Below are 10,404 nucleotides of genomic sequence, written 5' to 3'. Positions count from 1 at the left end.
ACATTGAAACCTGACTTTTTTTTTCTTTCTTCAATTTTTTTTTTAAATTGTATTCTAGGTTTTGGGGTACATGTGAAGAACATGCAAGATTGTTGCATAGGTACACACATGACAGTGTGATGTGCTGCCCTCCTCCCCATCACTTATATCTGGCATTTCTCCCCATGCTCTCTCCCCCCAACTCCCCACCCTCCGCTGTCCCTCCCCCATTTCCCCCCTACAGACCCCAGTGTGTGATGCTCCCCTCCCTGTGTCCATGTGTTCTCATTGTTCAACACCCACCTATGAGTGAGAACATGCAGCGTTTGATTTTCTGTTCTTGTGTCAGTTTGCTGAGAATGATGGTTTCCAGGTTCATCCATGTCCCTACAAAGGACACGAACTCATTTTTTATGGCTGCATAGTATTCTGTAGTGTATATATGCCACATTTTCCCTGTCCAGCCTATCATCGATGGGCATTTGGGTTGGTTCCAGGTCTTTGCTATTGTAAACGTGCTGCAATGAACATTTGTGTGCATGTGTCCTTTTAGTAGAATGATTTATAATCCTTTGGATATATACCCAGTAATGGGATTGCTGGGTCAAGAAACCTGACTTTTTTCATTTAAAACAATTTTTGTCCAGCTTCTTAAAAACAATTGTTAAAGACCGGGCGCAGTGGCTCAAGCCTGTAATCCCAGCACTTTGGGAGGCCGAGGTGGGTGAATCACGAGGTCAAGAGATCGAGACCATCCTGGACAACATGGTGAAACCCCGTCTCTACTAAAAATACAAAAAATTAGCTGGGCATGGTGACGCGTGCCTGTAATCCCAGCTACTCAGGAGGCTGAGGCAGGAGAATTGCCTGAACCCAGGAGGTGGAGGTTGCGGTGAGCCGAGATCGCGCCATTGCACTCCAGCCTGGGCAGCAAGAGTGAAACTCCGTCCCAAAAAAAAAAAAAAAAACAATTGTTAAAATGACCTAGGAGGGTACAGGATTCTAACACAAACAAATGGAAAGCAGATTTGTAAAATTATTGTTGCTATGATATTATGATATTTGTGCTCAATTATTAGATGAATAGAATGAGAGTGTTTCAAAAATATTTCATTGTTTTCTCACTACTAGTCTTCATCAACTCCTGCCAGGTGAGGCTAAACAGCAATTTGGGACACTACCTCTTTAGCTTTTCCTCAAGTGCTTGAGCTATACTTAGTCATTCTGAAGTTGGAAGAGATTTGAAAAGTTCTAGTAAAAACTTTCAGATTGGGAGCGATGCCTTTAACATTTCAGGGGATTAGAGAGAAGGAAGGACAAGGTATAACTGTGACTGGAGTGTCCATTGAACCGTGGATGATTTATAATTTCAAGGAGAAAGGTGTCAAAAACTGTTTTTCCTCAGCTTGTCATGGGGTCTTCGTGTTTGAATTAAACACACACAACATGAGGATGGAATATTGCGTGAATCAAAATCACCGTATGGTTTATGTGAAATTAGAAGAGCTTAGTTCTTCATGCAGATGTCTTTTCAGGGCACTAACAAAGCTTTTCTGTGCAGTCTTCCTATAAGTGAACAGCAATCATCGGTACCAAATTATTCCATAACTCACTTACATGTATGCTAAAATAGAGTAGTTTCGTTCAATATTTTCCTGGATGTAAAAGTCTGGAGGAGGTCACCGCAGCAAAGTTGTTCTTACATATTTGATGGCCCTAATGTTCTGATTTTCTATACCATGTTGAATCTGCCTGCTTTTAATCTGTTGGTCAATTTAACAAATTGCATTTATTTTTTGTTCATCTATGTGTTTATTTATAATATTTTGTGAATTTATTATGTTGCTACTGGCTGCAACCTTCTAGTATAAAAACTTTGAGGATATAGCCAGGAGCCTGTCCCTGCATTCAACAACAGTCTAGTGATGATAACAGACAAGTAAGCCAGGGATTATAACAGTGCTGTATGGGCTATGGTGAACAGAGTGTTTGGAGGAATGGGAGCACAAAAGAGGACAAACTAATTCAACTTCACCTTGGGAGGTCAGAAAGGCTTCTTAGAGGAGGTGCTATGTAAACCAGGTTCTAAATACTAAATATTTAGATGTTTTACAGAGAATTGAAGCAAGAGCACAGGTGTGTCTATAAAATCCATAAGATCGTTATTTCATATTCACTTTCTCTTCTATCCATGTTTGTGGATTAAACTGAATTACTGTATTCATTCATTTATACTGGGAGGTAGGTAAGCAGAGCAGATCTCCTCACGACTTTTAAGAGTTCCTCAAACTGAAATGGAACCAAGAGAGGAAAAATGAGTGTCATAGATGCCAGAAATTGAGAGTCATTAGCTTCAGGTCTGTGATTTTTAAGTTCAATTTCTTATAGCAATCATGGTTCAAGGGTGGCTTTAAATAAACAAACTGGTTTAAATGGGACACTCAGGGGTTCAGCAGCATGAAACATCAATCCACGGTTAGCTAAACTTATTTCTCCCATTCTTCTCCCCAGTGAGAAGATGAAAAGAGCCCTGACTCTTTCCACTGAAAGAGCAACTTATTTAAGACAGTCTTAGTCAAATCAATTAAATTCTATAGGCATTGTTTCCTTCATTCATAATAAACAATAATACAAAACTACTCACAGGACTGTTATAAGAAAGATTTATAATTATGTTAATTCTCAATAACAGAGTGATGCACATAGAAGGTGCTCAATAAATTATAATAATTGTTATTAGTAGTATTATCATTATTTAGAAAGTTGTCCCAATTCATGCTTCAGAATTTTATAGAACAAGTTATTTCCAAGCATTTTTATGATGCACTGTAGCAGTTATAAAACAGAATAAAAGTTAACATATATATTAAACTTGCATACACATTATACACATTTTATACTAATATATTTTTACATTTTAAAAGATACACTAAAATTATATTGAGATTTAAATAAAAAAGTATTCAATTAAGAAATAGATGCATGCTTGTAGTCCCAGCTACTTGGAAGGCTGAGGCAGGAGACTGAATTGAGCCCAAGAATTTGAGGCTACAGTGAGCTATGATTGCACCACTGCACTCCAGTCTGGGCAACACTGTTATAATCCCTAGTTTACTCTAAAAATAATAACAATAACGATAATGATAATAATAATTAGGGATTCTAATGGGAATATTGGTGCCCTAGAATAAGATCCCCCATATTCTAGCCTCTTTCGGAAGACTTAGGCAGAGTTCTAAGACTGTCCCCATGACTTCTTCCCCCAGTGTTGTGCCATAATTAGGTTACATTATATGGAAAAAGATTTTGCAGATGCAACTAAGGCCACTAATCAGTTGATTCTGAGTCAATAAAAAGAGATTATTTAGGTGGGCTTGAATTTTATTGTCATTATTGTTATTATTTTTAGAGTAAACTAGGGATTATAACAGTGTTGCCCAGATTGGACTGTAGCGGCTCACTGTAGCCTCAAATTCTTGGGCTCAATTCAGTCTCCTGCCTCAAGCCTTCCAAGTAGCTGGGAGTCCTTGAGCCATTTAATTATGGATTTAAAAGTCAGAGCCAAGAGTCAGAGAGGTTCAAAGTATGAAAGGCATTTGACACAAGGAAGATTCTCCATTGCTGGAAGAGTACATATATCAAAGATACAGTCAGCCTTTAGTGACTGTCTGCTAACTTTGTGTAAGGAGACAGGGACTTCAGTCATACAACCACAAAAAACTGGGTTCAGCCAGCAACCTAGGAAGTTTGAAAGTAGATTCTTCTTCAGAGCATCCACACAAGAACTCAATCTGGCTGACTCTTTGATTTCAACCTGTAAGGACTGAAGCAGAGAAATCAGCCATGCCATGACCAACTCCTGATCCTCAGAAACTGAGATAATAAATTAGTGTTGTTTTAAGCTTTTAACTCGGTAGTAATTTGTTCTGTAGCAATAGAAACCTAGTACAAACAGGGAAATGTGACCTGCCATTTCCCCAGCATACATACTCTAGAGAGAATTCTGCCAAACACCATGTTGTTTCCAAGTAACCACAGCTCTAGGTAACCCTTCCCATTCAGAGTGACAGCCTCTTCAAAACAATACCCAATTATTATGAACAATTTACAATCAATGGTAAAGGCAATTTAGACCTGTTTCCAATAATAATATCATTTTATTATTTAAATTAATAATTTAACTATTATCATTAATAATATTTAAATGGCCAAGGTTCAGCAGACATTTGAAGAAAACCGATAGTACAAACTAAAAGGCTTGATATTGACTCCAGAAGAAGTAGACATAATTTGAAGAATAAAAGGTAAATAAAAGGTAATTTTCAAAAACTTCAAACTAGCAAATTGAGATGGATTTAAAAGGAGAAAAGGCTACTATAAAAAGATAGCAAATAGATGGAGCAAGATGGTGGACTAGAAGTTCTACCAATAATCCCCCACTGCAAGGGTGCTAATTTAACAACTATCTATACACGCACACACAATAAATCTTCATAAGAACCAAAAATCAAGTGAGCACTCATAGCACCTGATTTCAACTTTGTATTACCGAAATAGGTACCGAGGGGTAGAAAAAGTAGTCTTGAATCGCTGATGCTACTTTCGTCCCACCCCCAACCAGCAGTGGGTAGCACCTCTGAGCCTGCAAGAACCACAGAGTTACTGGGCTTGGGGTGCCCCCTAAAGCAGATACAGCTTAGATCAGAAACACCCAAATCCTTTTGAATATCTGGAAAGATTTCCCAAGAAGGACAGGTACAGACAAGCCTAGACACTGAAGACTGCAATAAATACTTAATTCTTCAATGCTCAGACACCAAAGAACTACTGCTAGCATCAGCACCATCCAGGAAAACATGACCTTACCAAATGAACTAAATCAGACACCAAACTCAAACAATCAAGGGGTCAGGGGAAAAAGCACTCAGGGTATAAAACGTTGACCTAGAAATGTTATTCTCCGCAAATCAGGCTGTTGAAACCACCTGTTGTTACCTGAAACCAGTCTTACCTATAGCTACTGAAATAACTTAGTGCAACTAGGACTAATTTTAACCACTTGTCACCGACCAAGTAGAGCTTGCCAGCTCCCCAATGATTTACTTCCTTTTTATTGGCCACTTCTCAGAATCTGTTGCTGGCTTCTCTTCTGCTTGACATCTAAATGTAAGAATGTTTCAGGGCTCCTTCTTAGCATTTTTCTTCTCTATCTACCCACCTCTTCCCTAGATAACCTCATCCAGTCTCATTGCTTTAAGTCTACAGTAGCCAAAATAGTATGACACTGGTACCAAATACATATATAGACCAATGAAACAGAACAGAGTCCTCAGAAATAACGCCACACATCTACAACCATCTGATCTTTGACAAACCTGATGAAGAAAAGCAATAGGGAAAGTAGTCCCTATTTAATAAGTGGTGTTGGGAAAACTAGCTAGCTGTAAGCAGAAAACTGAAACTGGACGCCTTGCTTACACCTTATACAAAAATTAACTCAAGATGGATTAAACACTTAAATGTAAGACCTAAAACCATAAAAACTCTAGAAGAAAACCTAGGCAATACCATTCATAACATAGGCATGGGCAAAGACTTCATGACTAAAACACCAAAAGCCAAAATTGAGAAATAGGATCTAATTAAAGGGCTTCTGCATAGCAAAAGAAACTATCATCAGAGTGAACAATAAACCTACATAATGGGAGAACATTTTTGCAATCTGTCCATCTGACAAAGGGCTAATATCCAGAATCTACAAGGAATTTAAGCAAAGTTACAAGAAAAAGACAAAGAACTCCTTCAAAAAGTGGGTGAAGGATATGAATAGACACTTCTCAAAAGAAGACGTTTATGTGGCCAACAAACATATGAAAAAAAAAATCTCATCATCACTGCTCATTAAATAAATGCAAATCAAAACCACAATGAGATACCATCTCATGCCAGTTAAAATAAATAGTGATCATGAAAAAGTCTGGAAACAACAGATGCTGGAGTGGTTGTAGAGAAATAGGAATGCTTTTACACTGTTGGTGTTAGTATAAATTAGTTCAACCATTATGGAAGACAGCATGGCAATTCCTCAAGGATCTAGAACCAGAAATACCATTTGACCCAGAAATCCCATTACTGGATACATACCAAAAGGATTATAAATTATTTTACTATAAAGACACATGCACATGTATGTTTATTGCAGCACTATTCACAATAGCAAAGACTTGGAACTGACCCAAGTCCCCATTGCTGGATAAAGAAAATGTGAGACATATACACCATGTAATACTATGCAGCTATAAAAAAGGATGAGTTCATGTCCTTTGCAGGGACATGGATGAAGCTGGAAACCATCATTCTCAGAAAACTAACACAAGAACGGAAAACCAAACACCGCATGTTCTCACTCATAAGTGGGAGTTGAACAATGAGAGCACATGGACACAAGGAGGGGAACATCACACACCAGGGTCTGTTGGGGGACTAGGGGCCAGGAGAAGGATAGTGTTAGAAGAAATACCTAATGTAGCTGACAGGTTGATGGGTGCAACAAACCACCGTGGCACATGTATATGTATGTAACAAACCTGCACATTTTGCACATGTATCCCAGAACTTAAAGTATAATGAAAAGTAAATAAATAAATATAAACTATTAGAAACAACTTATAAATATGCATCTCCAGTCTGACCCCTACTGAAATCCCTAATAAGAATAACCTACTCTCTGTCTAACATCTCCCTTTAGATATCTTTTGGGCATTTTGAATTTAATGTGGACACCACAGAACCATTGATTACCTCAACACTTTGACCTAAACTGGCTTCCCTTGGGCCTTTCCCATCTCAGTAAACAGTATCATTCACTGTCAAGCTTCCAGTACTATTTTTATTAATTTACTCACATCAGCATCTAATTCATCTGTAAGTTTTGTGAATTTTACCTTTAAAAACATATCCCAAATTAGTCCAATAATCCCCATCTTTCACTTGAATTGTGGCAGTAACTCCCCAAGTAGCTTCTCTATTGCAAACCTGCCCCCACATCCATTCTCCACGCATCAGCTAAAGTAAACTTCAGGAAGGTAAATCAGACCATGTCCCTACATGTGCACAGGATGTTTAATCCTCTGCAAAGACTTCCCATTACCCATAGAATAAAACTCAAACTTCTTGCCGTGCTTAAAAATCATTGTTTGACTCCTGCCACCAAACTGACTTCATCTCTTGCCGCTCTCTCCTCTCTGCTTGCCTGTCCCTTTGTTTCTCACTCCCACCTCAGGGCCATTGCACTAACCAGTCTCTCTGAAGTGAAAAGTCATCTCCTGAGAGGTCTTTCCTGACCATTTGGTCTAAAGATCACTAACTACTCCATCACTTGAGGTCTGTTTATCTGCATGACTCTTATCTTTACATGCTTTTATTATCTTTTTTTGGTCTTATTCCAGTTCTTGAATGCAAGCCTTGTTAGAGCAAGGAAGTCATTTGGTCATGTCTTTATGATTGCATCCTCAGAGCCTGAAAAAATCCTGGAGTATAGCACATACTCAACAATTATCAATTTAATAAATGAATGAAAGTTGAGTTGTTCAAACAGGGAGCAGAAAAGAGGGAAATGGAGGGATGCCGATTTCTTAAACATACAAGTAGAATTTTAGGGGACAGGGTGCAATAATGACTAAAAATAAAACCTTTTCTTATATGTGTTATTTAAAGTAAAAAGTTAACCAATCAAATACTAAACACATAGTAAAACTAAGTTTCACTGTAAGCATTAATATAAGGGGTGTTATCTTCTCCAATGGAATATGTGAGCTGCTTCCTTATCTTCTCAGTGACAGGGATAATGGTTATGGTTTATATTTGATAAATTGGTTAATAGAGATATAAGCATGTTTAGAAATGTGGAATAAGTAGCCAGAAGAATTAAGAGCAGATTTTTTTTTAAACAAGTGTGAGGTGATTTTGTAAGATCTTAACATTGGGAGAGACTCAGTGAAGGTTGTATGAGAACTCTTGACACTGTCTGCAACTCTTCTGTAAATATATTCCAAAATTTAAAAATTATATAAATAAAAAAGCAAGAGTTTGATAAAAGCACTAGTATCTTGAGTATAAGACTGGTGATAAGGCAGGTAAATATAGTTTTCATTTTATGCTTTGCTTGCTATTTCCTTTTTTTCTCCTGTGTACATGTATATAATTGATAGTGATGATGATGATAAGTAAAAGCTTTAGAACAAACCTTCTTTTTGTAAAAAACAGCTTCATTGAAGTGTAATTTGCCTATATTAAAGTTCATTCAGTGTTAATCTACAATTCAATAATTTAATGAAATGTAGTGGAAATTAAAACCACCGTTTTTGGGTGATTTTAATGTCGCATGTCACACTTCCACTTATATATATATATGTATGTGTGTGTTTGTGTATCTCTATATATGTGCAGTACTTGTTAAGATGTTTGTTTAAAGAGCATCATCACTGGGATGAAAGAAAAGGAAGTAAGAAAGGGAAAGAAAGAAGGAAAAGAGGAAGGAACAGAGGGAGGGAAGGAGGGAGGAAGACGGAAGGAAGAAGAGCTTTATGAGTGAGACTAGGTCCTGGACATGCTTGATTCATGTTCAGATGGGTCTTATAAATAGGTAAAAATGAAGAGGAGCTGCAAGAATCTTCAGGACTGGATGCAGCAATGTGATTCATTTCACCTGGAGCGGTACGCCAGCTGGCTACTGCTTTCACTGAGAGAATCTAGTTCCTAAATAAAAGATAGTGAGAGACAGGCATATTGCTGGGACCTGGTCTAAAGAGGTGGGACAGAAGCAGAGCTCCAGGGCCAGTGTGTACACTACAAGTGGAGCAGATAGACAGGAAAAGCAGAGTGTAGTAAGATTAGACAAATGAAGTAAGAATTAGGAGAAAAATGTCAGGCTAGTTAATGGATTCTCACAAGCATTGGTTACAAGAATCACTATATTTGTTCTTTATGCTGCTAACAAGTTACCACAACCCTAGTGGCAGAAACAACATAAATTTATTATCTTACAGTTCTGTAGGCCAGAAGTCTTACACAGTTCCCACTCAGTTAAAATCAAGGTGCAGGCAAGGTCACATTAATTTCACAGTCTCTAGGAAAGAATATCTTCATTTTTTCTAGAGGCTGCCTGCATTCCTATGCTCATGTCCCTTCTGCCCTCAACACCAACATCAGGTTGAATCCTTCTCATATTGCCATCTCTTTGGTTCTCTTCAATGATTGTTATCTTTCTCTCTCTGACTAAGCAGAGGCAGGAAAGGGCCTTTGCTTTTAGGCACTCATGTAATTAGATTGGACCCACCTGGATAACCCAGGACAATTTCCCATCTTAAAGTCCATAAGCTTCATCACATCTGCCAAGTCCCTTTTGTCACATAAGGCAACATACTTATAGGTTCAGTAGGCTGAAATTATTCAGCTTACTATACCTCTCAAGACCCATATGTTTCCAGGCTCCCAAACTCTGGACTTCCAAAACTCAAGTACATATTTATGGGGATTGTATTCCTGTGCGGATCCAGATGGTTTTAGGGTCTGGGGGGCATCCTTGTAGGTGTCCTACCACAATGCCTATAAATGAATGCATTGAGTCAGGTGGGTGGGCTGGCACAGAACAAGCATGGTGATTATAATGATCATTTGAAATGTTATTCCTTCCCCTTTTATCATTTAAAAATATAATATTTAGAAAAATCAGCTGCTACCTGTATATGAGGTGGCTTTTTATATCTAATTCTCAAAGCAACCTGGTAATTATGAAGATGAGAACTGCACAATGAAATTTAATTTCATGGATAATAACAAGGGGAAAAATTCTTTTTTTTTTATTTTCAAGGAGGATTGGAAATTAGTCCTTCCCATCCTCCTCTGCAGTTTCTAGGCTACGCTCTGTTAATGGATTTTTATCTGTTGTATAAGTAATTTCCTTAATATTTCAATGGTCACAGATAGTCAGGATTGTATGTCTTCTCAGGAAACATATATTTCATCAGCGCTGTCACAGTCTAGAGTCCCAGAGCTTGTAGACTGATGTTTTTGCCCCTTCTTGCTATCAGACATATAGCACAGAAATAAATGTGTTTGTCTATTGGAGACTTTAATGAAATTGAAAATGTAGCAACATTTTTCAATGTCAATAAGCTAATTTTCTTGTTTAGATGCTAATGTTGGTTTTTCCTGAGAATTTCATCCTCTAATTGTGACTCATAACTTTTTTTCACCTTTGTCCAAACACTACTTCTGAGAATCGTTTGAATTATGTGAGGTGGTTTCCAGTTCCAGATAGGAGAAGATATTTTTGTTTGCCTAAACCTATAGCATGAGATGAGAGTAGAAGAGTAAGAGAAGGACTTGAGCTTTATTAAAAAGTGTTTACTAAGAATTTGAAGG

Source organism: Sapajus apella, unplaced genomic scaffold, assembly GCF_009761245.1.
Source record: "Sapajus apella isolate SASKATOON/1434 unplaced genomic scaffold, GSC_monkey_1.0 scaffold18, whole genome shotgun sequence".
Lineage (NCBI taxonomy): Eukaryota > Metazoa > Chordata > Mammalia > Primates > Cebidae > Sapajus > Sapajus apella.
Note: the sequence above shows the minus strand (reverse complement) of the source record.